This window comes from Anabrus simplex, chromosome 5, assembly GCF_040414725.1.
Source record: "Anabrus simplex isolate iqAnaSimp1 chromosome 5, ASM4041472v1, whole genome shotgun sequence".
Taxonomy (NCBI): Eukaryota; Metazoa; Arthropoda; class Insecta; order Orthoptera; family Tettigoniidae; genus Anabrus; species Anabrus simplex.
Genome location: NC_090269.1, coordinates 212,862,465 through 212,890,055, shown reverse-complemented (window position 1 = coordinate 212,890,055; position 27,591 = coordinate 212,862,465). Strand labels below are relative to the sequence as shown.

General features: G+C 40.3%; 1 pseudogene; it reads left to right on the top strand.

Moving 5' to 3' along the window:
* Nucleotides 1-24,926: 24,926 nt before the first annotated feature.
* On the top strand, nt 24,927-25,703 carry LOC136874444 (craniofacial development protein 2-like; annotated as a pseudogene).
* Nucleotides 25,704-27,591: the final 1,888 nt, after the last annotated feature.

Here is a 27,591-nt window from a genome sequence, read left to right as displayed (position 1 = left end):
GCCTTTGCTGGTGAGATGTAGTGTTTACAGTTCACTATGTCTTCTGGTATGGGCTATATCAAATTTGTTACTTTCATTGATCTGTCACAGTCTCATCCTTGGCTTTAACAATATGAAAGTGACTGAGGTATGAGTGATGTTAGTAATACCATTGCTTATGCAGCCAGTCCCTGTTATGAATGGTGTGAAAATATCACTCATAGGGTCGGTTGGTGCATGCATTTCAGTGGGCTTGGCAGACTGATATGTAATAGCGACGCCTGGCTCGGTGAGGAAAGCAACGGGAAACTACCTCACTCCTCATTTCCCTAGTACGCCTCTTCAGTGACGCCTAAGCTATTTGTGACAGCTGTTGGCGGAGCTGCAGAGGATCAAACCAGCCTTCGGGTTGAATACCCAACATACATTTCATTTTTATGGATTGTCTAGTATTATTTAATCTTGTATTAGTTTCGACCGCTTGGAAAACGTAAAGGCTACATATTATATACCAATGTACACAATGAAACCATAATTCACTTTGTTTAAGTTTATTCAAGTACTTGGGGATTCCTACTGAAATATGGTACCATTTCTGCGGACAACATTATGCACCACATTATAAAGGCATGAAATATCCAAGACGATCCTTTGTAGTGACGAGTAAAATAATGTGAGTGTCCCACTTTCACTGCTTTCGTTTCTTTTATTACAATGCCTTGAAGTGAATCGCATATTCTCTTTGTATTACAGTGATATTCACAAGGTTCAAAGAGATTTTATCCTGATACATTCACCGACATACACAAAGGACTCCTAAAGGAGCAATGGAATATTTTGTACACAAATTCCAGCCACGTTTCCTCTGAAGGGAACCACGAATGTTCTGTTCTTATTGACTGTCTCACCACTTTAAAGACAGGATAGATGCAACTTTCCATGATATCCTAAACTTTGACTATTGCCACATTGCATTGCCTGTAATATAATTGTCATATTCATGCCTTGGCACCATCTATAATACACTAGTGTCCAAAAGTTAAGCATAATCACTAAACGAGGCCATACCACCTGATGGGAATGTCAGACGGATTTCTGAACAAACGGCAGCTGACTCACACACAATATGTCACACAACTTGTCCAAAAAGACAGTCTCAGAAAGGTTCCGTTAGCTAAGGTACACCTTTGACAACAAATAACAAAACTTGACAATGTCTTCCACAACAAAATATGCTGTTAATAGGGTGTATGGTTACCCCTAACGGCCACACATGCTTCGCAGCGACGTGGCATGCTCTCTATCAGATGGTCCAACAGCTCTTGTGGCAGTAGATCCCATTCCTCCGAAAGGAAAATGCGAAGGTCTTGGAGGATCCTTGGTGGAGGCTGACGGGATGCAATTCGCCTCCCCAATGCATCGCAGGCATGTTCTATAGGATTCAGATCCGCAGACCCCGCTGGCCATTCCATGCGATGAATGTCTTCTCCAGCCAGGAATTCATTCACCAGAGCAGCGCGGTGCGGTCGGGCATTTTCGTCCATTAAGAGGAAGTCTGGACCAATCGCACCTCTGAAGAGTCGAACATGTGGTCTCAGTACCCCATCACTGTATCTTCGAGCGTTAACAGTGATCCTCGGACCACCCATTAAGATGTGCAGGTCTGTACGGCCATTCGACATGATGCCACCCCACACCATGACGCCACCACCACCATACTGGTCCCGTTCCACGATGTTCCTGTGGTTATATCGGCTACCCGGTTCTCTCCAGATTAATGTGTGGCAGGAATCGTTCTGCAAACTGTTGCGGGATTCATCTGTGAAGAGGACATGCCTCCAATCATTCATGGTACAGTTTCGATGTTGACGGCTGCACAGTAAACGGGCCCGTGTCTGTGCTGGAGTGAGCGGGATACACACCGCTGGATTTCGGGCAAACAACCCTGCTGTTATTTAGCCTAGGGTACACAGTTTGCCTGGAAACGGCAACCCCTGAGACGGCTGCAAGCTCCGCCGACAATTGTCTTCAGGTTCACTCCGATTTCGTCGGGCGATTAAGGCCAGATATTGGTCCTGCTGTGGGGTGGTTACCCTTGGTCGACCAGTTACTGGCCTAATACCAACATCTCCTGTGTCCCGAAATCGTCTCCAAGGCCTAGAAATGACACTTTGTGACACATTCAAGGATACGGCGACTTCGGTCTGTGTCTGGCCTCCTTCCAGGCGACCGAGTATTCTACCCTGAAAAACGGGGTTCAAAAGGCGTCGTGCCATTATATGGTCACGTTCACCACGAGGCTACACTCCGCACACTATAAAAGGGCAAACACGACTGAGGGAATATGGGGCGTAGGCACTGGCTGTGTTTACCTTCAGGTTATGCCGCTAGTCAAAGCAGGGAACACCCCTTTCCTACACAGAGCGAACACGTAAGGCTGGTAGGTGCATATGTCATGCGATTTGCGGTCTATTTCCTGTTGCCCTCCTTACTCGTATGTTATGCTTAACTTTTGGACAGTAGTGTATTTGTCCCTGTATTTCCCTCAAATATCAAAATAACTAATCGTTTCTGATGTAGTTTCATAAATAGATCTATTTCTTCTTCCACGCAAACCTCGCCAAATCTTTGTTTCTTCATCTACTTGATTCAGTATCTCCTCATTTATGGTCCATTCAACATTCCTCTGCTTCAAAGTCCTTCGGTGGAACCACATTTTTAAGGCTTATGTTAAGTTTAATTCTGTAATTCTATTCTGCCTTGCGTCATTCTCATATAGTGTTAGAAAAAGAGTCTCAAATTAAAGATATAATTAATTATGAACATTAATTATGTAACTTGTATTAATATTGTTAGACAAAATCTGAACAATCTGGATATTAATGGTCTATGGGATTAGTGTACATACTAGAGTTGGACTGAATATTAGCTGAATTAATCAGTAATGCTTTACATTTTAATATTAATTGAAACGAAAAATTATAGCTACAATTATAATGCAATGGTGAACTGGCAGTTACAATTACAAGACAATTTTAATGGCATGAAGTAGTTTACCACGTAATACATTGCATTTCAATGGTAATTTGCACACAAAATTATAACATTGTACTGGTGAATTGGCAGTTATAATTACAAGACGATTGTAACTTGTATCTACTATTGATATTAGATAAAATGGAAGACAAAATATGCACCATTCTGCAACACTCCGGTGATTATCGATAACTATAATGGTAACTGGAAATTAACCCATAATTTATGATAAAGAGTAAAACGTTAATAAATCAACAACCATTACACTCCTGCAATGTGCTAAGGATTTGAAATTGTCAGCCTCTGTACTGCTCCACCTTTTGGATTTCATATATTTCTACGTTATGATTGCAGAAAATTATCTTCTTAATAACCACTTCACAGTAAATGCACGACATGCGTCGTTTACTTCTTCACCTCAGGCAAAGAGATTTTAACAAAATAATTCATACGAGATAAATACCTACAGGTTATGTATGTCGATTAGGCAATTTTTCAAAAATGAAAGTAAGATTCATTCGGTTGCGTACGATTCTATTTTTGAACAAAGAAACGTAACACAAAGGGGATAAAGCAATAAGGAAATAACACATAGTACATTTGTCTGTTAAACTATTTTCGACAATGATATGATATGAAATGGGAAGAACTGAGGGTCTTCTTCTTTTTGGTTTGCTATTTGATTTACGTCGCTCCGACGCAGATAGCTTTTATGGCGACGATGGGACAGGGAATGTTTAGGGATGGGAATGAGGTGGCATTGGCCTTAATTAAGGTACAGCCTTAGAATTTGTCTGGTGTGAAAATGGGAAACCACGAAAAACCATCTTCAGGGCTGCCGACAGTGGGTTTCGAACCCACTATCTCCGGGATGCGATCTCACAGCTGTGCGCCCCTAACCGCACGGCCAATTCGTCCGGTAACTGAAGGTCTGATGAAGATTATTGGCTAACTAAATTTAAAAGGATGTTTGATAGAATAGGCATGGGAGAATGCTGGAATAAAGAAATAGAGAACAAAGATAAATATTGGTGTAATAAAATAACGATTAGAGTGAAATATATTGAGGAGCAAACGGTTATGACAGAATGTAAGACTAAAACGACGTTATCTGAATTACGTGAAATTATCCATAAAATATCAGTTAAGAATGAAAGGCATCCAAACAGAGAAGTAAGAGGTACGAGATAAGAAGAATGGTGGCTAATGGGGTTATATAAGAATAAGGGTCAGAAAGAGAGGAACATGACGAGAACCGTTGTTTATTTTGTGGGGAAATAACGGAAGAAGTGCATATATTGACAATTCGTAGGAAGACGGATGCAATCAGAGTAAAATATCTAGGCAGGGAATGTAAAGAAAAAACAGGAAGAGAGAAGGAATTCTACACAATTGTTAAATTATTAAGAAAATAATTGATTGCACCGAAAATAATTGCAATTTGTTCTTGTATTGTAAGGCAAAATGAGTCTGCGTAGCTCCAACAATCTTAGAAATTTAAGAAAGTTAATGTTTTCTTTTCCTTTTACGGGATATTTAACTTCTCATGTATTCAATTACACTAGGATAGGAGAGAAACAGTTCTGCGAATGTATTTTTGTTTCCCTCATTAAGGTACAATCACAGAATTTGCTTGGTATAAAGGAAAATATCTTCAGGGTGTCAATAGTGGGATTAAAGTCCAACATCTCTCGAAGTCAAAATTCGAGCCACATACCCGCTACTCCACGTAGAGGACTCTCTGCATTGTGTATGATCGCATGTTTGCCTAATCGCCAACATATATAATTCTGAAAGTGACAATTTAATAATAGAGGTATATTTCGTTTGTATAGGTAATGAAATGCAGCGAGTAACCTATCCAGAAGAACGAAAGAAACAAAGAAGCGAAATTGAATTTTACTGATAAAATACTGTACATATCACAAATGTAAATGAAATATACGAGCAAAAACAAGGCAAGTAGGGTAACCAGACCTGGAACTGAAAATAACCCTTTTAGAGTTTTAGTTTATACACTCACAAATCCAACCATTAAATCTTCCTTCATTCTTCCTTTCTTGGTCATCCTATTATTCCTATCTTCCTTATTTCAATCCATCCCTCCTTCATTATCCTTTCAATCTATCCATTCTTCATTCCAACCTTCCTACATTCCTTCCATGTGTCCCTCCTTCTTTCCTTCAATCTATCTTCCGTTCTGCTTTCATCCTCAGATCATTATTTTTTTCTTTTATTATTTTGTTCTTCCTCCTTTCAAACTCTCTTCCCTGTATACTTTCACTCTTTCCTTCATTATATCCTTCCTGTATTCCTTCATTCTCTGTTCATCCATTCTTCCTTGACCTTATTTTCAATTTTTCCTTCCTTTTATCTCTCCTTCAAGACGCTGGATACACGTTATGTACAACTATTTATTGAACTTTAGAAATGTTGCATGGCTCCTGTAGTGAATGACTGCTGGATATTAGGTTGTATGCGGAGACAAATGTATCACAAAATGTTTGCCATGCGCATATACCGTGTATCTCTCCTAACGCGTTAGTGTGGTACGAAATTCTCTTGGGCGACAGCCAATACTCGTTAACATTGTCTCCCTCACCCAAACCCCCTAAGCTGTGCTGAAAATGGGATTCGCTCTCAAGAGGAGCTTTGTGAGAATTATCTTGAACGTCGCTGCACATTTAATTTCGTCCAATTACCTGGATTCACCGCCTATTTCTTGTGCGCCTTAGACTTGAATAGATCCTCTGTTTATCATGTATGCTATTCAGTTACTTAACTGTTAGTATGTCCATTGCGTGAAATAGTGTCTGTCCCTAGGCAGCTGGAGGTAGTGTAATGAGAATGGTTTCTCTCAAGTGTAAATAGACTAAAGCTAATTAACCCCTTGCCAGGCTTACTAAGGATTAACTAACAGGTTACGTTATGACAGACCAGCGAACAAGTGAATTTAATTCACCTGGAGAATGGAGACGAAAAGGAACAAGACTGATTTATAAAAACTGGGTTACCGGGAAGAAACCAATATATCATTATAAACTGTTAATAATGATCACCAGCAAACCTTCAAGCCGGTATTTAAATGCCCAGAAGAGCATTCTTTCCTGTATTTAAATTCTTACTTCACATCCACTACAAAGTCAACTACAGACTGTTGCGGCATGATATACCAACACTAAATTGGTTTCTACTTTGTTCTTATAGTAACCACTATCACCCGATTGAAGCTTGCACTTGTGGACTCTTCCTACTACCAAATGGCTGAACTATTAATTACGACACTGAGTCATACAGTGCAAATAAAACTCTCAAGTGACATCCCTTAAGGTTTTTGATGACTTGAAAATATTTGTCATAGACTGGCACGTAGTCTTTATCCTCCTGTCTCGTTGAAGAGGAAGGAGCAACAATAGTACAGTAGACAACCTAATTCGTCGTCGCGTGTTTAACGCCAGTAGATTCCACTAGTTGATATGAATATGTTTCGTAACATTTCATAAAAATCTTCACAATTTTGGGAAGTTGAGGAATTTGTTGAACTAATCCTTATTGATGGACAATAACTAGCTGATGTACCCGTGCTTCACAACGGAATTCTACATTGTGTACAGAATTCTAGGTTAAGTAGTGTACACGTTGTGGGTAAGATTGTATTAAATTGCATAGCTTTTAACGTTACCCTATAAACACGATGGGGAAGTAACCAATCGTCTTCTTTTATGTGAAGACAGTTTTACCTTCATTGTAATGGTAGGCCCTCTTGCCTACCATCAGTCACAATCAAGTTGGAAATTGTTATTATAATGGCCAACTCTCACTCTCTACCTGCCTTTCTACATCCTGAGGAAGACTGACTTAGTGGTTTTCCCAAATGAAATCAAAATAGGTCATTACAATGACGCCAGTGGGATTGTCGTGATTAAAAGCAATGCCATCATATGAAATACTCGATCAAATGAAAAACCACTCATTTTCCCCATTTTAACGAACAGTAGTATGTTGCCAATCTAACAGTCCCAAGTTCCAGAGCAGGAAAGTCCAGACCGCAGACAGCAGTGACCGTGAACACACTTATTTTAGGTGGTCAGATGGGGGAGAATAATGGATAATCCCAGAGAAAAATCTATGCCAATTTATTCATTTTATTCCTGGGAGTACCCGATGAGTTGGAAAATCTTAATTTAAAACCCTGGTGGGGGAAAGTCTATCTGACTTCGAGGCAAATTTTCCCTCCATGCCAAAGTACAAACACCCATCTGGCTGCTAATTTGGAATGAAATGAACGTAGAATTCAGTAAAAGTGAAGAGAAAGAAGCTTCTCTTTAGAAACTGCCCATTTCAGAGTTGAATTTTTAGTTATTTAGTGAACTGTGGTGTTATAATTTGGAATAGGCCAAAATTGTAATTCTAGACCAGATCGATCCAAGCAGTGACTCAGAGTAGGGATCGAATTTCTGGAATAATACGATGAACCAGTCTGTTACGTACCAGCAGTATCAGAATTTGTATGAACCACAGGGAAGGTATGCTAGAGAAGGATGTTTTCTAACTCCCCTGCTATTTCCCGTCAGTATTCAGGCAAGCTGTTATACTCGGTTTGCAGCACTAATCCCGTCTGTCGGAGATGAGTGGCAGAATAAGAGACAAAGAACATCACAACAAACAATAGTCAACGTAATATTATGGTTAATCAGTTTTATGAGCTTTTAGTTTACTTCCGCTTCTGAAGTACCACTCTTATCATGGTCGGTACGTTTAAAACTGAATAAAACATAAATGATAGAAAATTGTATTCTCTAGTAATTTTCTTATGAAATGCTTTTCGTTAGGACCAGAATCAGGTATTTAAAAATTAAATTTTAGGTCCCATCCCCTAAAGTACCTTTTCATCCCGGGTGAATAAAATTGTTTATAGCTTAGACTGTAGTTTCTTATTCCTCGACTCTATATACCGATTATTTCCTCTGTTGCCGTAGTCGGTACGGTAAAAATTTACAAGACATAAATCGGAAATTTAATTCTACATATACAGGGTGTTAGGTGTATACCTGCAGATATTTCTTCTAGCAATAGAGAACGATGTGACGAACCACTATATATCAAACTTTTAGTAATCCTCGGAAGTTATTTTCGAGAGCAAAAAGATACGATGTTTTTAGAATAGGTAGTATGACTTGTTCTTGTGAATGAATAGCTTCGCATTGAGAACAGGCGAGTCACGCGCCATTCGTGCCAAACTGGTTTCTGTTTATGTTTACAAGCAAGTGTGCTACTGTAACAGCTGAACGCTGCCAATGTATTGCACGAGATGTTACGTAACATACTTGTCAAACTGGTTTTATGTTTAAGAGCCACTGAGCTATGATAACAGCTGAAGGTGACTACTACAGTAGTGTATGCCATATTACGTTACATTCTCGCCAGACTGGGTTCGTTGTTGTCAGTATTTAGTTCCCGTCTTAGGGGCTTCAGACAACCCTGGTCATCGGTTTCGGACCCTGAAGATGTACCGAATTCTCAGCGTTAATACTGGTTCATTTGCTGTTTTGTCATTTAGGGGGTTGGGATATCTGTGGTCATCAGCCCCGTGGTCTAGTGAGTATGGAAATGACCTGAAAACCTGTATCGGTGCGGGACCAGTACGACTGATATAATTATTGGTTGGTATAAGCGCGCCAGGACGTGAAATACGGTACGATCCCCGTTGTGCATTGCGTAAAGGTAGAAGAAAGATGGCAGTTCCTTACGCCAACGAAAACAGTCATGGGATGCCCAAATGAGTAGCATCGGAATTGAATTATCGAAACACATCGAACGTTTAGTTTCAAATGAATAATGGACATGTTATACAACTAAATACATTAAACGTACCTATATTTCGTACCTCCTTCCGGGCTGAGTGGCTCAGACGGTTGAGGTGCAGGCCTTTTGACTCCAACTTCTGGCCCAGTCCGGTGGTATTTGAAGGTGCTCAAATACACGTCAGCCTCGTGTCGGCAGATATTCTGGTACATAAAAAGAACTCGTGCGGGACTAAATTCGGGCACCTCAGCGTCTCAGAAAACCGTAGAAGTAGTTTTTTGCTATTTTGCTTTACGTCGCACCGACACAGATAGGTCTTTTTGCTAGGGGCTTTACGTCGCACCGACACAGATAGGTCTTATGGCGACGATGGGATGGGAAAGGCCTAGGAGTTGGAAGGAAGCGGCCGTGGCCTTAATTAAAGTACAGCCCCAGTATTTGCCTGGTATGAAAATGGGAAACCACGGAAAACCATCTTCAGGACTGCCGACAGTGGGGCTCGAACCCACTATCTCCCGATTACTGGATACTGGCAACACTTAAGCGACTGCAGCTATCGAGCTCGGTGTAGTTAGTGGGACGTAAAGCAATTATTATTATTATTATTATTATTATTATTATTATTATTATCAGGTACCGTAATTAAAAGCTGAAATACGTGGAAGAAAATAGTAAAATACGCGTGGTTTAAGAGGAAACAAGATGAAATGTATGTCACGTGAGTTAGCATCGGACGCAGTAGTTACCTACAGATTACTATGCTTAAGACGAGAACCAGGTCAAGCTCGTGGGGATGAGTCAGCTATAATCTCGTACTGGGTATAAACATCAAACATACACATCAACAAATCTAAGAAACATAATCAAGGTTACGCGTTAGAGAGATGTAGCTATTAACCTGAACGCCAGGCCGACGGTCGCTTTCATGAGTACAGATGAGTTATCAAATTATACACAATCCACAGATATCGAAGGTATCTAAGAAGATTCCGCCACAACTATATTACATTTTACTATGATGGTGCTAATAACAAATCGCAGCAGCTATTGGCTTTACGTCGCACCTACACAGATAGGCCTTATGGCGACGATGGGACTGGAAAGGCTAGGACAGGGAAGGAAGCGGCCGTGGCCTTAATTAAGGTATAGCCCCAGCATTTTCCTGGTGTAAAAATGGGAAACCACGGAAAACCGTCTTCTGGGCTGCCGAGAGAGGGGTTCGAGCCCACTATCTCACGAATAATGGACACTGGCCACGCTGAAATGAAATGTCGTATGGCTTTTAGTGCCGGGAGTGTCCGAGGACAAGTTCGGCTCGCCAGAAGCAGGTCTTTCGATTTGACACTCGTAGGCGACCTGCGTGTCGTAATGAGAATGAATTGATGATGAGACAACACACACACCCAGCCCCCGTACCGGCAAAATTAACCTATGATGGTTAGAATTCGCGACCCCGCTGCGTATCGAACCCGGGACCCCTGTGATCAAGGACCAGCACGCTAACCATTTAGCCAAGGAGCCGGCCTGAAAGCCGGTGATGTTGTGGTACATAAGCACCTGTATCCACGACCTGCGCGTCGTGATGAGAATGAAATGATGATGAAGATGGCATATACACCCAGTTCCCGTGCCAGCAAAATTAACCAATTAAGGTTAAACTCCCGACCCTGCCGGGAATCGAACCCGGGACCCCTGTGACCAAAGGCCAGCACGCTAACCATTTAGCCATGGAGCCGGACTTAAGCGATTGCAGCTATCGAGCTCGGTAAATCGCAACAGATTACGCTACTGCGTGTTAAGATGATGTCGGTAGAATAAGACATAAGGCTGCAGTAGAAGAAGTGGCAGAAGAAGGTAACGAGAGCCACATGGTCAAGCAGTACAGAGCCGAACAAAGCGCACATTAGTGACACAGACATAAGAGTGGCGTGGTCGTAGGAACTACAGTCGCATGAGTAACACTCTGTTGTAGAAAAATAACTACCATACAGTACGGGCTCCGTAATTCCAGGTGGACGGTAACAAGACTATCTCGAATAGAAAAGTACGGATTTACGAACGTACACGAAAACGCCTGTGAACAACAAAATGTACCTATGTTAAACATTACAGTACAACAGTTTAGAAAACAAAAACATACAGATTGCCTTACACTAAAAGAAATTTTAATTTTTCTTTTGTAAATTAACAAAACACTCTAGGCAACCTTCTTAAGTTAAATGTTAACTTATACTTCCTATTTCAGTAGTGATGAATATAAAACAATTATTTTATTGAATATTTATACGTGATGATGATGATGATGACGACGACGACGATGATGATGATGATGATTGCTGTCTTAATGTCATCGGCCCTTAAAATCAAAGTGTCCTCTGTTTTAACTCGTAGTGAATAAAAAACAAAATATAAATTGCTCGAAGCCTTTCCCGATAGATTCATGAAGGGCGACCCGTGTTCTGTTCTGCCACACGATACACTAGCAGCATATCATGGTATTCGTGGTATTCATACACTGGCATTATTCAAGTAATACTACTGATTCTACTACTACGAAGTAACTCGCGTACTAGTACAGACGATAATTCGCATCTCTGACAGCTGTTATTCAGGTCAAGGTCAGACAGACCGGTTTCATGTAGGGGCGGGGAACCCGTCCAGCCACATCCCCTTCCCTAGGTACAGCAGACAACGGAATCGACACGAGACACGTTTAGTGCTTTTGTCGAACTGCTTACGTGGAATATTTTCCCACAGTGCGATTTCAATATCATGGTCTTTTGGGAGTGCAACTCGCCGTATGCAGAAACATCCCGCGTTGACGTCTATGTAAATAAAGTTTATTACGTCAACGAAAGAATGCATGGGATATGATTTCCAAGTGAGTAGTATCGGAACTGAAATGTCAAAACACATCGAACGTTTTACTTCATACAAGTAAGGGACATGTTATGAACATAAATGAATTAGACGTACCTTCCTTTCGTGCTTCCAACCGAAGAGAACTTTAAATGTAAATGAAAGCCTTCTAGCTTACTGCTGATTTTGCAGTGCCTATTAAACGTATCAAAATAAACGTTGCCAGGCTGAGTGGCTCAGACTGTTCAAGCACTGGTTTCATGAACTTAGCAGGCTCGATCCTGGCTCAGTCCGCTGGTATTTCAAGGTGCTCAAATACGACCGCTTCTGATCGGTAGATTACAGGCACGTTAAAGAATACCTGTGGGCAAAATTCCGACACCGCGCGTCTCCATTGGCACGTAAAGATGTATTATTATTATTATTATTATTATTATTATTATTATTATTATTATTATTATTATTATTATTACGGGGCGAGTTGGCCGTGCGATTAGGAGCGCGCAGCTGTCAGCTTGCATCCGTCGAAAAGCCAGTAACAATATTATTATAAAAACTGTGTTAGTCTATTATTACTAACTATTATGAAAATAAAAGTTAATCGCCCCACTCAAACATCGTAGCTCGTAATCTGTCAGAAAACACTAAAGAAAATAGTGAACTTTTAACAGGTCCGAATTATTATTAATATTATAATTGCAGACATGTCTCCAAAATTACCGAAACATGTACTTACAAATTGTTTTACGTCGCACCGACACAAATAGGTCTTACGACAACGATGGGAGAGAAAAGGGATACAAGTGGGAAGGAAGCGTTCGAAGTCTAATAAAGGTACAGTCCCAGCATTTCCCTGATGTGAAAATGGGAAACTACGAAAAACCATCTTCCTGGCTGCCGACAGTGGAGTTCGAACCCACTATCACTAGAATACAAGCTCACAGCTGCGCGCCCCTAACCGCACGATCAACTTACTCTAAGCTCCAATGGCGGTCTGAGTAGCTCGGACGATAGAGCGTTGGTCTTCTGATCCCACCTTGGCAGGTTCGATGGCGGCTCAGTTCGGTGGTATTTGAAGGTGCTGAAATACGCCTGTCTCGTGTCTGTGGATTTACTTGCATTTAAAAAAGTACTGCGGTACAAAATTCTGGCACTTCAGCGTCTCCGAAAACCGTGAAAATTAGTTAGTGAAACGTTAAGATAGTAGTAGTAGTAGTAGTAGTAGTAGTTGTAGTAGTAGTAGTAGTAGTAGTAGTAGTAGTAACATTATTATTACGGAAGTTTTAATTAAACGGGTCCGTTACATTACCTATCGGCACTTACTGTCCAGTAATTAGCCTTCTGTCCACCTCTGTGGTATAGTGGTTAGTGTGATTAGTTGCCACCCCCCAGAGGCCCGTGTTCCATTCCCAGCTCCGCCACGAAATTTGAAAAGTGATACGAGGGCTGGAACGGGGTCCATTAAGCCTCGGGAGGTCAAATGAGTAGAGGTGGTTCGATTCCCACCTCAGCCATCCTGAAAGTGGTTTCCCGTCGTTTTCCACTTCTCCAGGCAAATGCCGGGATGGTACCTAACTTAAGGCCACGGCCGCTTCCTTCCCTCTTCCTTGTCTATCCCTTCCAATCTCCCCATTCCCCCGCAAGGCCCCTGATCAGCATAGAAGGTGAGGCCGCCTGGACGGGGTACTGGTCATTCTCCCCAGTTGTATCCCCCGACCCAATGTCTCACGCTCCAGGACACTGCCCTTGAGGCGGTAGAGGTGAGTCCGGAAACCAACCCTGGAGGGTAAACAGATTAGGAAAATGTCTCACGCTCCAGGACACTGCCCTTGAGGCGGTAGTGGTGAGTCCGGAAACCAACCCTGGAGGGTAAACAGATTAGGAAAAAGAAGAATAAGCCTTCTATTAGAAATGCCCGGCGGCAATTCCACAGTAGACCGAGCTCGATAGCTGCAGTCGCTTAAGTGCGGCCAGTATCCAGTATTCGGTAGATAGCAGGTTCGAACACCACTGTCGGCGGCCCTGAAGATGGTTTTCCGTGGTTTTCCATTTTCACACCAGGCAAATGCTGGGGCTGTACCTTAATTAAGGCCACGGCCGCTTCCTTCCCACTCCTAGCCCTTTCCTGTCCCATCGTCGCCATAAGACCTATCTGTCTCGGTGCGACGTAAAGTAACTAGCAAAGCAAATCCACAGTAGCTATTTTTCCTTCGAGCAATGTTCACGCATGTTTGCAGCTACGGTTTTTGAAATCTGTCTCATTAATAACAGTATGACTGAATACTTACAACCTTTTCTTTCAGTGTCCACCGTCCTTTCACTGACCTGAAAAGTTTATGAATAAGCATAGAAAACTCGCATTGTCTATTGTCAGAAATTCCTCGTGGAATGTCGCAATAAGAGCACAGAAATGTTGCGCTCATTTTTAATTTACTTATTAACTATTTCCTTTCATTTTGTCAGCTGGGATCACTGAGTAATGCCATTGACGTCTTAAAAATCACACACAACTACACAATACTTGATTCGCATGTATGTGCTGGTACGTATCTTCGAGGTCACTGTAAGAATTCTGTGTACATTTCACACAGAGTACCCTAGACCGCTTTTCGAGTACAGCAAGTGGCTTGGCACGTGAGTCATCCTCTCCTACTTGCCAAGGCTTTAGGGGAAGTGCACAACAACATGCGTTGGCCTGCGATAAGAAACAGGTTCAACAAGCCCTATACTCTGCTACTGTGCTTCCACTACGCGTGGACAGAATGACGTAACCGGCATATCCTGCTACGGCCGTTCAAAACACATTAGGTCCTGAAATATTTGGCTCAGTTATGGGCAAACTAATAGGACAAGGTAAAAAGTACATAGCATATATTGTGAGATGTATTTTTCTTTGCCGTCTAGCTTAATATCTGCACGTATACCCCTAACACCCTGTATATTCTATTTATCGATAGGACCACTAACAACATAAATATTTAAGAATTATATTTTAGGCGTTCTCCTAAACTACAATTTCTCTCAGCGTGAATAGAATGAATTATAGCCTAGATTGTAGCGGCTCATTCCCCGATTTTACATATCGATTTTCAGACAATTATCTTCAGCCGTTTGCTCGTGATGCTTGTACGCACAGACAGACAGACAGACAGACAGACAGACAGACAGACAGACAGACAGACAGACAGACAGACAGACAGACAGACAGACAGACAGACAGACAGACAGACAGACAGACATTACGGAAAAGTAAAAAAAAATGCATTTCCTTTCTACTGTTCACACAACCGGTTCAGAAATGCCATTCTTTTTAAATTCTGAGCAATATACAGTCAAAACTCTTATTATATATTATAACCTTCCAATGTATGTCAGGATGAGATTGGTGGACACATTGGAAGTTTATGTCGAGAAATAATGTCAATGAAATCTTATGTCCGGTTATCACACCTCCAGATGAATTAGAGGGCAGTTGACTTGTATAATTACGTGAACGGCATCGCCGAATTGAAGATATCAGCAGATTGATAACCAGCTCTGAACCCCGTGGTATCTCGGAAATATTAGCAGAAAGTTAAACATCGTGAAACATAGGGCAGGATTATATGAATAATACGCATTCTTCAAGTAAAGTTTCCGGAATGCATGAACGGCAGTATATCTGCGACAGAATGTTACTGAGGGCCATGAAATATGTAAACAATAAATTTATATGAGAGGGCCATACCTTGTACATCTAGTCTCGCACGATCCGACGATCGAGATGAAGAAAGGAAACTGTCGATTACTAACCTAAATACGAGGCGGCAATTATTAAATAAGTTCCTTTACTAATACAGCTGATTTGTACGAGATCGTCTTACATTATGTGTCAAATGTTTCCAATTGTCAGAAACATATGGGAGCTAGAAGCTGAGAAGAATTCTGAAAAGCAAACCGTCTGCAATTATTATGTTGTAGTAGAATCTGTTTTGTCTCTGAAGAAGTTGATACTCTCAATCTGCACCTCAGAAAGATCGGAAGCAAGAATTCATAGGGAAAAGATTGTATTGAAAGGAGTTATTAAAGAGATATTGGCATATTATAAACATACAATATTGTAAAACAAGATATCTTGTTATTGAATGAAAAGGCAAGTGTATCGCTTGAACTGTTAAAATTGTATTAAGGTGTATGACCTTGTTCTAATTGATATCTCTGAGTTTCAGGTAATATGGAACCGTCAGCAGTTTATTATTCAGAGGCAATGTGTGCACGTATCATCATGAACAACTAAAATAGAGGGACCTCAAAGGATCTGATCTGAAATGTGATGGACAATACTTGATAATGTTATTGAGTGAGAGCTGAACTCGGAAGGTGACACCGTCGTGGAGCAACAACCCAGGATGAGTACTTGAATATCTTATACATATTCCGCCACGTAATTGCTTATTGTAGTTGTAGAGTAGTATTTATTTTGTTGTCAATTTTGACATGAACAATTTTAACTTGAAAGCGACCGTTATTTGTTGGACATTGCGTTGAAATATTTATGATCGTTACGTCTAGTGTGGAGAGTCAGACTACGTTGTGATAATATGCGATAGCTGTGTAAGATTTCTTTAATGTTTGCTAGCAAGGTTTTACGAAAGTTTCTTCGACATGGATGTTATTGGTACCGTAATGGTGTTATGGTAATGAACGTTAATTTTAACCTGTAGCTCAGTATACCTCGGAGGAGCTCGGTATTTTGCGACGTGCGATTATGTGGTCTTCAAAACGTTATGTGCTTGTGTGGAAATACAGTGTTTGATAATAGAAGTGTGATACTATTGTGGTGATATGGAATTAATGCGGCAACGTATTTAGTAATTTTACGTAATTGCCTGAATAGATTGTTCTTTAGTATTGTGAATTCGCTGTGCATGACGAGTTGTGCGATGTAATAAGGTGTTAGTTACGGTAGGATCTTTGAAAATATTTACGTGGATAGAGTGATGTGATGATTATAGACGTGTCATTAGGATTGCGAATTTTATGATGATGTTATGTGAAGGTCCTGATGATGGTATTGACGGTAGGAACTATGTTGGTCATGCGTGAATTTTGATGTTGTCGTGATGAATAATTTATTTAGGTACGAGGCCGTATTTTAGAATAATATTATAGGATGTTGCACTCACGAACACTAGTAGTTGGTCGTCACATTTATCCTATTTAAATACAAGATTGACCAGAGCGCACGATTTTAAAGGGATGTTTAGGATCTTCGCAAGATAATCGGTAACGTAAAGATATTAAGGTCATGTCGTAAAGGAAATATGATCTTCTATGGTAAGTAAACCATTTCTTTGCTAGTTGGATTTTGTAGATCATTTGAGTTGACGCCTAGTGCTAATGTAGTATTCCAGGTCAAACGTCGCAGTGGTATCCGGAGGCGCAGAATCAACGTAGTTAGTCAAGGTTATTGTAGACGTTGCAATGTCTCTTGTTGTTTTTTATCTAGGTGCGGTCACCGATGGACGTACGAGAGGATCGAGTCTGTCTTTTAAATGCATGATTTTGATGGATGTTACATTATGTTATGATCCTGTGTCTTTCAAGCATTTCTGTTGCATTTATGGTGATTTTATGAAGTTAGAATAACGGTATTTTTCAAGTTGCTAGATAGACAGATACCGACATATAACGCGGTGATTTTTAAAAAAAGAAATGACGGAATATTATGAGATATTTGGGTAGGAAATAACATTCTGAAGTGGATGATTCCATAATTCCCAGTGATTTATTTTTGAAAAATGCGAGATTGATAACTGATCTTTCCATGTAAGCCTTCAGCAGAGGGACACTTTGTCTCTTTTGTTTCGATTTACGATGTTATAATTTATTTGTAACAAGAGCTTGAAGTTAGGTATTTATTTTCAATTTAACAGAATATTTTCCTTTTATATCCGTTTGTGTTGCCAATAATTTGTTTTTAATGTAGTTGATGCATTTAAAGTTATTTTTAAGTCATTAAACGGGAGATCCTTCCATAAAATAAAACATTTTACGGAGTTCTCATTTTAAAGTAGCGTAGGAACATTAGGATAGTTATTTAATTTAGTATAAGATTAAATGTTGGTCAATGTGTCTCATCGAATATGCCAATATCTTCGATCTCTTAATACTCTATGGTGGAATATTCACGTAATTTAGGCAGAAATGATGATTACATTCCACGTTAAAAGCCACGATGATAACAGTCCACTTAATTAACCTGTGTCCCAACTCGTCGGACTTGCACGTCCCTTTGAGTGGAGCCTTCATGGATCTCCGACTGCATTGCTTCGCCGCGGCTTAACCCAACACTGAGATACCGAATTAAAATTTACAGCATGGTCACAGGGACTGCTGTCAGGGCGCAATATACATATATATGGGAGAAAGAGTTACACTGGACGTGCACTAATGTTATATCGGCTAACGGCTCTGTGCTCCTCAGGTGGACACGTGCAACTTCGTCCATCGATGTATTACCATCGCAAGGTTCTTTTTCAGGCACATTGTAGTAACAATATAAGAGGGGAGATAGTAGATAGTATTTCCACTTATTGAAAATGCCTCTGGAACCTCCTGTATCCTCACAAAATATTAAAAACCAACATGGAGTAAGTTGTTTAAACTTTGAGCCTCGTGCATGGGTGCTTGAAATATGAAAAAGCACTCTTGATATTCTCAAGAGGTTAAATATTGGTTTCCTTGTATAAACTTAATTGATGGGCACCGTTGTTCAGGCGATAGAGCTTTGGATTTATGAGACCAGGTTGGTGGGTTCGATCTCACTTCTCAACTGTTATTTGATGGTGTCATATACGCTAGTCTCATGTAGGTAGATTTACTGACACAGAAAAAACTCCTGCGAGAAATAATTCCAGCACGTAGGTACATCCCAGTGCCGTAAACGGATTTATTGTAATTAGAAACCCAATAACACCAAAAGGAACTTAATTCTTAGATATAAAAGTCTGAACATTTAGAGATTAGTTTTGGTAATGATCTAGAGTTTTTCAACCGGCATCGAGAACAAAAGATGATGTCTTTTGACCCCATTCTCTATCAACACCTCTTTTGATTTTTTGGGCACCCTGAAGTTTACATTCTAATTCTCCCAGGTAGCATCAACTTTTACTCCTAGGGCTGGGACTGTTCAAGAATGGAGGACATCAGCAGCGGTAACTAGAACTCGAACTCGAACAGGCGTTAGACAAGTTGTGACACTCACATCAAGAGTCAGTTGAAAGGGGGAATATGCCAACCATTTGAGTCGGAGGGAAGAAGTGCTGCACTTAAACCGAGTGTTGCTCCATTAATAAGAAACATATCCACTGTTGATACTTCCCCCTCTCAAAGGATGGAGTAATTTATCAGCCCCGGTGCACTTATGTTCTACTTTCAACTTTGTCTCATTCAAGTATAAGTGGTGCAGTTAATGATCTCTGGATCCATAGGACCATGAAAATGTGTTCTGGAACCTCCCGTGATCCAGACAGAGGAGAAACTGTGCACCAATTTGTTTGCAGCTTCTTTCTAGAAGTGAACTTTCTCTTGAAATTTAGTTTGAAATTTGACTGTTTGGCTTATATCAAGTAGGTGTGTGTGTGTGTGTATTAGCTCCACTGCTACAGCAGCTGTGTATATGCACTGAGTGGGGAACACTCTATCTTTGCCCTCGTAAAGGCGCGTGTGTGGTCACTAATCAAATCACAATTTTTTGATTTTTTGCGATTTGCTTTAAGTCGCACCGATACAGACAAGTCTTATGACGAAGATGGGATAGGAAATGTCTAGGAGTTGGAAGGAAGTGGCCGAGGCCTTAATTAAGGCTCAGCCCCAGAATTTGCCTGGTTTGAAAATGGGAAACCGCGTAATACCACCTTCAGGGCTGCCGACAGTGGAGTTCGAATCCACTATCTCCCGAATGGTCACCTATCTAAGAAGGGGTCTCGGCTTCGATTTCCGGCTGAGTCGAGAATTTCAAACAAAACTAGTTTAGCTGGCACGGGGCCTAGGTGCATGTGTTGTCTGCATCATCATTTCATCATAATCATAATAATAATAATCATCATCATCATCATCATCATTACGACAAGCAGATCGCCTACGGGCGACATATCAAAATGCCTGCAACTGGCGAGCGGAACTTGTCCTCGGACACTCCCGAAACTGAAAGCCATACTCCATTTTTTACCCCGTTTATCATCATACCATTGCCTACTGTCATTCTCACAATATTATCGATTTCCTTTTGCAATTGCTCACAACCATATATCGTATTTAATCATCTATACAGAATAACGAAGTATGAAAAAGCATTATCTTCGATTACACTTCTTTACTAATAAAATTGATATATATAAGAAAACACAAAGGTCAAAATACTGCCTTGAGGAATTCCCTTCTTAATTATTACAGGGCCAGATCAAAGTTCGCCTACTCTAATTCTCTGAGTTCTAATTTCTAGAAATATAGCCACCCTTTCAGTCACTCTTTTGTCTAGTCCAGTTGCACTCATTTTTGCCAGTAGTCTTTCATGATCCAACCTATCAAATGCCTTAGACAGATCAATTGCGGTACAGACCACTTGACCTCCTGAATCCAAGATAACTCCTATACCTTGCCTGAATCATACACGTTGAGCTACGGTGGAATAACATTTCCTAAATCCGAAATGCCTTCTATCGAACCAGTCATTAATTTCAAAACATGTGTGATATAATCAGAAAGAATGCAACGCATGTCAAACTGACTGGCCTGTAATTTTCAACTTCACGTCTGTCATCTTTCCTTTATACACACGGGCTACTGTAACAGTTCTCCATTCATTTGGTATAGCTTCTTCATGCAAACAATAATCAAATAAGTACTAAGATATGGTACTACATCCCAACCAACCGTCTTTATTACATCCCCAGTACATCTTATAAATTCCAGCTGTTTTTCTACTGTTTTAATACTTCCTTAGTATTATCACCTCCGCTATCTGGACATTATTCTGCTAACCAACAATCTTTATATACTGCTGAGTGAATACTTTTGCCTTTTGAAGATCCTCGCATACACACTCCATTCGTTCGTTAATGATTCCTGGAATGTCCATCTTGGAACCTGTTTCTGCCTTGAGGAGGTACATATCCTGCAATTTTTAACATATTTTTTATGACTGTCAATTATGCTTGCCATCATATTCTTTGCTAGAATCAGTTTCATATTATGGTCTTTCAGTTTCTCCATACTTCCGCAGCCATTTCTAACTCTATTTCTTTCCAACTCGCACCTCCCTTTTAGACAATTTACTTCTCGGCGGGTCGTTATCATTCCTTACCACCTTTAAAGGTACAAACCTGTGTTCACATTCCTCAACAATTGCTTTAAACACATACTAGTGTCTGTTTACATTTTTATTTACCGTTTTCCACCGATCACAGTTACTTTTTACGAACTCAATCATGACTGTTTTATCAGCCGTTTTCCCATCTATCGTATTTATTTTTAACTATCACAAAAACAGCTTCGTGATCAACAGTACCATCCATTACTTCGGTTTCTCTATAGAGCTCACCTGGTTTTTCCAGCACCACGTCCAGTATATTCTTCCTTCTGGTTGGTTCCATCACTTTCTGAATCAGCTGTCATTCCCACATTAACTTATTGGCAATTTGTTGTTTATGCTTGCTGTCGTTCGCATAATCTTCCCAATTGATATATGGCCAATTGAGATCACCCGCTTCAAGCACATACTTTCCATATCTTTTCCGTGAGAAAATTTATACATCCATTATAACATTTTTCAGCCATGATTCAACTCCTATTACAATATCTGGTAAGTATATACCTATCTATTAAATTAATTATATTCCTTTCTTTACAATATTTCTAACAGTTCAACAATAACATTTTTGTGTCATCCCTACATGACTTGTGGATCCCTGTACCCATATCACCGCTCACTAGAACACCCCGTTTACTTGAATGTATCTCCCTATAGCCCTTCTAAACAAACTTAATAACTTATACGTAGCACAGCGGTTTAAATGAAGGCCATCAGAGAGCAGATACCCATCTTCTACCTACCGATTAGAATCCAGAATTCTCACTCCCAGTTTCCCATATATACCCCATAGTCTCATTAAAATCTCCAAACAATTTCCAGCTAGTACCCCTCCTAAACTGTATCCCACTGATAAAAATCTCCGCTTCCTTAATCTTTACCCGTGCTGCATTTACCAGATCCCACACATCCCCAAGTATGTTGGTACTTATACCTGTTTGCCTTAGGCCTACATTGTTGGTATCAACGTGAAACACTACCACCTTCTCCTTTCCCTCCTCCTTCTACTTTCCTCAACATCTGCCTTAACCTAATTCCTGGATATCACTCTACCTTGGCTCTATTTCCTCAACACACTTTCCCCACATGAACAATTGAATTCCCCATGACCAGAGCCTCAACCCTACACAGCTCATTTGATCTCCTCCCCTCCTGGCCAATCCTATCTTACCTGATGGCTGCAGAAGATAATTCCTCCTCTTTTCTTCCCCCATGACCCTGTTCTAACTGTATTTTCCTACCTTTTCCTTTCATCCTACTTCCGAACTTCTCAGCAACAGTTCCTTAATCCTCACTTTTCCTCCGTTGTTCCTCCCGCAGTGACTCTTACCGATTTCCCACAGACACCTCTCCTGAATTCTGATACTGAATTTAGCATTTAGTCCTCAATCTCCTTGCGCTTGAAACATCAGACCACCTGTCTGGCACAATTCCCCCGTTTCCTTCCCATCCTTCGTTTACACCTACTGTATCCTGTCCATTGTTTGAGGGAGGCCTAGATCCTTCCTGTCTTGTGAAGAATCCTAATTATCTCCCTTAAACTCTCTAACTCCTCCCCCATACACCTTAATGCCTGGCACACCCACAATTCCTACATATTCACTCCTTAGCTATGTATTTACGGAATAATGAAAATTTTACGGAATAATGAACAATTAAAGGTTAAAAAATGTACTACTGTGTCGCTCTTTAAGTATTGTTCTTTTTAGGGTGGTAAAAGGGGTATATATTTTCTGCTTGATGATAAACATGAATGATAGATAATACATGGGTTATTTACCGGTAATAATCTGCTATTACCCAACGAAGAAGTATCGACATTAACACGCATTTCCAGGCTAATTATTTGATGATGGTATTCGTGTGCTTAACTGTTTATCTCATCGGCATGTATATTGAATTTTCTCTCGATACCCCAGCCTTAATCAGATTAGTTCAGGTTCACGGTAAATGAGACATAACCATCGTTAGAGATATAGGCCTATAATTGTTGTAATCAACGTCATAACGATCATTCAACCGCATCTAATTGACACTGACTACCCTTTCAAATCATATGCTTGTATATGCATCCAAAACTTCACATGTTAATTCATTAACAAAATATTAAAATATTAAATGTCATTTCCTTCAGTAAACCTTGGACCCGATGGTTGTTTAATATGGCAAAATTTCCTAACGATTGAGTTTTTACAATGATAAATAGTGTTTCATTCTTCGATTATGAACCAGTTGTGTATTCAGTTCTACATCGACTAAAAACGTGTACATTTTTGCTATGTGAATATTTAACTTCAGCAGTGAATATGGAATGCACATAACATCGAAAATAATGAAATCCATCCAAAGAAGGTAAATTAAATTAAATCTTCTCACTCGAAAGTACATTCATTTTTCACAAGTTCAGTGCTTATAAAATACCTGCTTCGTGAAACGTGAACAGGGAGACTTACTCCATGATGATCGCAAAACGTCTGTTGGGTGACGGCACCAGACGAGGAGGAAGAAAAAGGAGAGTTATACGATCGTTTGCGAGTTTTTTGTATATGGATGTAATCTTGGCGAGCACTCAAACAAGTCTTTCATAATTATAAATAACATTATGCTAGCTTTTCTGATAGGAGACTCGTAGTGCGTCCGGTACAAAATGTAATCCCGCACAATCTACTTTGGTCAGCGACTGTTCTCTCCTAACCGTGACATTATATTATTAACTTCTGAGCAACAGTGAGTTTTTATTTCTATCCTTTTCCTGAACCCTTACCGCCTTTCTCCCATGAACGGGACCTCTCCCTTGTCTCCTTCAATCTACCTTTCGTGGATATTGTTGTCTTCTCTTTAAAGCAACAAGAGAATTCACCATCGCCACGTCCGTCAAATACGTTTAACTCTTAACTCATACACACTTGTAGAACAAGCAACTGAAATCTGATAAAAGAAATCTGTTCCACTTGCAAACATTAGTTCTGAGAGTTAATGGCCCCTTGGGGATTTTCAAGACACGAACCGTGGCCTGTTGATGTAGCAGATTACTTCTTGTAGAGTAATGACGTCATAAAGAGACATATGAAGGTTGTGACCACAGCAGATCACCGTCCGGTACGTGCCCAGACTTAAGTTGAGTAGCTCTGGGCGAGACTGGCTGAGGTTAGTAAAGAACATTTTTTATTTATAGTGCGCTTGCAGAGTTTGCCTTCGTTCCACGGTCGAACAGGTGTGGAGATAAGCAAAAATGAAATGTTCCTCCATTATTACTATTACGATCCTATTGTAAATAGCAACCTATTTTCTGCTGTAAAGCATTCTAAATTTGATACGCAAAGACAGAACATTGGCCAGAAATATTGAATAATTTAGGTTGTGTCTAACTATCAGTCAAGAATGCCTTTCATAAACTTAGTTGATTTATACCAGGAATTCCTTGCAAATTTCTGAAATATAATTAGAATTGTTCATGGTGTGGGTTACTGTAGTCACGTCCTAGTTCATGAACCATGGGCACCGGCTGAGTGGCCTAGTAAGTCCTCCTTAGAATCCGGATACCAGTTGCTACGGAATGGGAGTGGGCATCTCGAACATATTATGAGTCATAGACCTCCTTGTGCACAGGCGGCTAGGACTATACAATCCACCGTAGTCCCTAACCCGATAGAGGAGAGATTCTCACTTGGACTATGTGTAAGTAGGGTAGCATCCTGCTTCATGAATTTACCGAGCTTAGAACATTTTAAGCAAGTCTCGGACCTATGGGAAAAAACGAAATCCCACTCCCATTTAAAAGGCGAGGGACTCTTTGGAACAACTTAGAGAACGAAGTGGAATTAGATGGGGAGCTATAAATATTAATAAGGCTTATGGGATAAATGAAGTAGAACTGGCTGAGTCAGCAATGAGAATGCATTTGAATGTTCTAGGTGTAAGCAATATTCGGGTAAGGGGGTATAACGAGGAAGAGACAGAAGATTATAAAGTGTACTTTACGGGTGTTAGAAAAGGAAGGGCAGAGGGTGGGGTAGGGCTGTTCATCAGGAATACTACTGCACGCAACATAGTTTCTATTAAACACGTAAATGAATGAATTATGTGGTTAGATTTAGCAATTGGAGGAATTAGGACGAGAACTGTCTCAGAGTATTCGCCATGTGAGGGTGTCCATGAGGATGAAGTTGACAGGTTTTATGAAGCATTGAGTGACACCGTAGTCAGGGTGAACAGCAAAGATAGGATAGTGCTAATGGGCGATTTCAATGCGAGTGTTGGAAATAAAACTGAAGGATACGAAAGGGTGATTGGTGAACGCGGGGAAGATCTTGAAGCTAATACTAATGGGAAGAGTTTGATGGAGTTCTGTGCTAGTATGGTTTAAGCACTTACGAATACATTCTTCAAGAATAAGACTATTCACCACTATACATGGGAGGGTAGAGGCACGAGATCCGTAAACGACTATATTATAACCGAATTCGAATTCAGAAAATCTGTTCGGAATGAACGGATTTTTCGCAGATTTTCCGATGATACAGACCACTATCTGATCTGTAGTGAACTAAGAAGTATCTCTGGGCCTGGGTTAGAGAAAGTGAAATCTGGCTGCAAACGAATAAGCATAGAAAATCTCCAGGACGAGGAACTTGGACAGAAATTCATAGATATGATAAGTGAGAAGTTCTGAACATTGGACAAAAGCATGTTCAGGATATAGAAAGAGAATGGGTGGCATACAGGGATGCTGCAGTAGAAACAGCAAGGGATTCCCCAGGAACAACTGTGTGTAAGTATTGGAAAAAGCGAACATCTTGGTGACATGATGAAGTGAGAGAAGCTTGTAAGCGTAAAAAGAAGGCGTACTGGTATCAGAAATGGCTCTAAACAAGGGCTGATGCAAACAGGGAACTGTACGCAGGTGAAAGAAACAAGCGAAAAATATGTTCTTGAATCCAAAAATAAGTTGTGGAAAAATTTTGGTAATAGCCTGGAAATGACAGGTGAAACAGAAGTGAAACCTTTCTGGACAGTAATAAAGTATCTTAAGAAGGGAGGGAACAAGGAAATGAACAGTGTTTTGAGTAATTAAGGTGAAATCTCAATAGATCCCAGGGAAATACTGGACAGGCGAAGGGAATATTTTGGAAACATTCTCAACGTAGATGGAAATCTTCATGGTGGTGTCGTGAACAGCCGATCTTATAGTGAGGAGGAAAATTAATTTGGTGAAATTACGCTTGAGAAAGTGGAGATATGGTGAATAAACTCCATTGTTTTAAAGCATCAGGAATAGATGAAATTAGACCTGAAATAGTGAAGAATAGGCCGGGATGATATGGCTTTATAGAGTAGTAATATTAGCTTGGAGTGTTTTAAGGTACCTTCAGATTGGACAAGAGCAGTAATTGCACTTATCTATAAGCAAGGGAACAAAGGACTGCAAAAACTATCGATCTATCTCATTGATCAGTACACAAGGCAAAATATTCACTGGCATCTTGGAAGGGAGGGTGCGATCAGTGGTTGAAAGAAAGTTGGATGAAAACCAGTGTGGTTTTAGACCACAGAGGGGTTGTTAGGATCAGATTTCCAGTATACGCCAGGTAATTGAAAAATGCTACCAGAGGACTAGGCAGTTGTATTTATGTTTCGTTGATCTAGAGAAAACATATGACAGGGCACCGAGGAAAAAGATGTTCAACAAACAGGCGGATTATGGGATTAAGGGTAGATTATTAAAATAAATCAATCGCATTTATGTTGACAATTGGGCTCCAGTGAGAATTGATGGTAGAATGCGTTCTTGGTTCAAGTTACTTACAGGGGTCAAACGAGGCTGTAATCTTTCACCTTTGTTGTTCATAGTTTACAAGGATCATCTGCTGAAAGGAACAAAGTGGCAGGGAGGGATTCAGTTAGGTGGAAATGTAGTAAGCAGTTTGGCCTCTGCTGACGACTTGGTCTTAATGGCAGACTGTGCCGAAAGCCTGCAGTCTAATATCTTGGAACTTGAAAATAGGTGCAATGAGTATGGTATAAAAATTAGCCTTTCGAAGACTAAATTGATGTCAGTAAGTAAGAAATTCAACAGAACTGAATGTCAGATTGGTGATACAAAGCTGGAAAAGGTAGACAGTTTCAGGTATTCAGGATGTGTGTTCTCCCAGAATGGTAATATAGTACATGGGATTGAATCAAGGTGTAGTAAAGCTAATGCAGTGAGCTTACAGTTGCGATCAACAGTATTCTATAAGAAGGAAGTCAATTCCCGGACATCGGTCTATTTTCAGAGCAACTATGATTTATGGGAATATTTTATTGATAAGATAGAAGTGAATAACATGGAAGTAGCGAGAATGATTGCTGGTAAAAAAAGGTGGGAAAATGGCAGTAGGTGCTCAAAATGAGGAGATAAATGCTGTTGGGAATGAACACGATGGATGAAGCTGTACGCATAAACCGGCTTCGGTGATGGCGTCATGTGAGACGAATGGAGGAGGATAGGTTACCTAAGAGAATAATGGACTCTGTTATGCAGGACAAGAGAAGTAGAAGGAGATGAAGACGACGATGGT